The sequence below is a fragment of the Tachyglossus aculeatus genome, chromosome 10, assembly GCF_015852505.1.
Source record: "Tachyglossus aculeatus isolate mTacAcu1 chromosome 10, mTacAcu1.pri, whole genome shotgun sequence".
NCBI lineage: Eukaryota > Metazoa > Chordata > Mammalia > Monotremata > Tachyglossidae > Tachyglossus > Tachyglossus aculeatus.
In genome coordinates, this window is record NC_052075.1 from 13,076,058 (window position 1) to 13,079,440 (window position 3,383).

The window sequence follows — 3,383 nt, forward strand, 5'->3', positions numbered from 1 at the left end:
GGAAGGTTAGACACAACATGTGTCCCACCTGGGACACACAGTCTTAATCCCCATTTTTTTGGATGAGGTAACTGAGGCCCAGAGAAGTGAAGTGACTTGCCCAAGGTCACACAGCAGACAGGTGGTGGAGCATAGATTAGAACCCAGGTTCTTCTGACACCCAGGCCCATGCTCTATCTACTAGGCTATGCTGTTGAAGCCCTGAGCTGAATATAAGATCTATAGTCCAGGCCTCCTGGCCCAAGAGGATTCACAATATAGGAACTACGGAGTTCAATTCTCCCAGTACCTGAGATTACACCCTGGAAGTATCATGGGAACACTTTGGGAGAAGCATTGGTAACTCCTTCAGATGCTTAAGGGAGTAGCACATTATTGCATGCTTGTGCCCAGGATCTCTAGGAGGGAATGGACCACCCAAAGTCATCATCTGATAAGACGTTTCCATAGGCACTGATTCACTATACGGGACTGTATTTTTAACTTCAGATGTTTTAACAGAATTTTAGGATCAACTTGAAGTGGCTAGAAATCTCCTAAATAATTTGGAGACCAGGGAATTCTTTCATTTGTTTAATTGTAAAGCCATAAGGAAGTCACTACATCCTACATCACTATTCATTGCGATAGTGATGATTATGTTCAAGAGCATCTGTTCACAACAGAAGTCGAATGATCCACTGTCATTCATTCATTCAATCATTTTTATTGAGCACTTACTGTGTGCAAAGCACTGTACTAAGCGCTTGGGAAGTACAAGTTGGCAACGTACAGAGACAGTCCCTACCCAACAGCGGGCTCACAGTCTAGAAGACTGTCACCAAGGCTTACCTTCCTTTCTAATGTGGGAAATGAAACCATATCAATGTTTTACCTTCAATAGTGACTAATGCATTGTTCCACGGGAGACTTTCAGCAAAAGGAAGCCATAATGACTGTGAGAAACTGGTGATTACTATTTTCAAAATAAATATTTTTTAGTGTCAGAAAATTGGCATGAACGTACAGTGAGAGGAACATTTCACACTGGGAATTGTTTTCCTCGCGCATTTCAAATTATACAGTGATTATTCTGCACATTAATGTTACTTTGAGAAGTGGAAGATTCCATTTATATGTAAAATGAATTGACCTATCTATCATTTCATTAAAAAAAAATCATTGCAACTTTGCAAGTTATTGGTCTTTGTTCACCACCTCTAAAAGCTTAATCTATTGATTAATCCATTTAGACACCTTTGAAATGTTTTCCATCTCTGGAGTCACGGTTGAAAATAATGAAAATGACACTGTAACAAACACTTTTCTAACATCAAAACTGCAAATGGATTGTCCAGAATTAGATCAGTCATATACTCAAAGCAATCAGATAGAACTGCTAAAATGACAGACCAGGAGCTCAGGCAATTTTGAAAACATCAATTCTTGAACACACTCTGCTCAGTTTGGCCTTTTAGCCGTGATTCCTTTGTATAATAATGATGTTAATTGAATGCTCATCGACTGAGGATCTGTACTGTTGTTGCTTTTTTAACCAAAGATACCGAGGTTCAAAAGATAATGGAAAACTGACCTGAAGTCACAGCACATTTCAGTGTGAGAACTGAACATTCTGGATGCGAGAGTGAATATGTTGTTCCAGAAATGTACATTGAATGATCTTTAATTCAAGACTATATTTTTTTCTTTACTGAAAACATAATGTTGACCTAAGAAAGGGTTTATGTTGTAATCTAAGGTCTTTCATTTAATGGACATTAAATAGTATCTACTTGCGGTCTGTGACTGTAGGTATTTTAATCTTATGTAAGACTCTTGCATTCCTTAAATTGAATGGCTCGTCAGAGGTTGTAAATGTATATCATCAGCCTCCTGAATTCCAATCTTCTTGTGTTTAGGTGTGTGTAAAGCTATATAATGCTACAGAACTCACTGATTAGCACATTTCCAAGAGGCTGCCATTCATCAGGTGTCTTTTTGAATGAGGCATTTGAAGGAAAGGTTATGTTTGCATAATTGCAGATGACACTCTCTATTTTGTTTCAAGACCCCAGTGCCATCTCTTTCCATTCATCCGTCTTTGACCATGTATCATGGTGACTGTTTCCACAGAGGCAGAATGTTTTTTAGTCTTCTTTTCTTTAATATCTCAGATTGGCAGACATGATTCTTCAACAATCCTTTCCAAGAAGGTACAATAGCAGTGGACTGTCTTTCCTCATGATTTACAATAATAATAATATGGTATTTGTTAAGAGTTTACTATGCGCCAGGGAAAAACACATGGTGTGATCACTTTTTCAGATCACTAACCCTAGCTCTGATCTTTTTGGTCTTATGTCATGTATATTTTTTATTTATGTATGCAGTCATGTTTCTTGCACATATTAGTATGCAGAAATGTTTACTTATTTCATCTAAAGTTGTGCTACCTCCAGCCACGCTACTTTCGAATAATTTTAGTCTTTCTTCCTTATGAGATTGTAACTCTTTGAGGCGGGGAACACCTGTTTGTTATGGATTAACTCTCCCAAGCACTTAGCACAGGACTTTAATAGGCACTCAAATACCATTCACTGCACTAGTGCAATTGTCTATGGCAGTGTCATCTTTGAGCAATTGATTGATTGACTGACTTCCTGAAGGAACGTTGTTATTGCTGACTGTGATTTCAAACGCAGTGAAATATACAAATCTCCTTTGGGTCCCATTTTGATCTAAACAAAGAAACCTTTGAGGATTCTTGCCAGTAGGTGATGATTTTCATTTATTCAAGTAGAAATAAGCCATCATCATTGTCAGATTCCCCTAGTGCCTTCATTAAATGTCTTAGGTAAAATAAGACTAGAACTGTGACCATTCAGAGTGCATATTCTAAAATGGAGGGACAACAGACATTTTATCCTCATTTTATAAATGAGGAAACTGATGCACAACCAAAGTAACACAGTGAGTAAGTGGTGAAACCCCTCTCAGGGCCGCACCTGGAGGATTTCCAGTCCTCTACCAGTCACGACTACAGGAGGAAGAGTCAAGCAGAAGCATATCCATTCCATTCCTAGCTTGGCCAGTGGCTAGTGAGTGGAAGGCAATCTGCTACAAGTCCAAACTCACCCGTGCTGGGCAGCAGCAGCATGGGAGAGAGTCAACGGCAGAGACTCGTTTGCTGCGCGGAAGGAGGCAGTGATAAACCTCTTCCATATTTTTACCAAGAAAACTCTATCAGACCAATTGCAGATGAAAGTGGGGAGTTCTGGAAGAGATGTGTCTATGGCATTGCTATGGGTCGGACATGACTCGATAGCACAGAACAACAGCAACAAAATGGTGAAACCAGAACTCTAATCTCATCTCCTGTATTTCCCAATAGCCCATGCTGTCTT

At 39.3% G+C, this 3,383-nt stretch overlaps 1 non-coding gene across 1 annotated transcript; it reads left to right on the forward strand.

Moving 5' to 3' along the window:
- Window positions 1-2,966: 2,966 nt before the first annotated feature.
- Window positions 2,967-3,104, forward strand: LOC119933824. Its single transcript, XR_005452694.1, has one exon. It is a non-coding gene; the product is annotated as a small nucleolar RNA SNORA7 (small nucleolar RNA).
- Window positions 3,105-3,383: the final 279 nt, after the last annotated feature.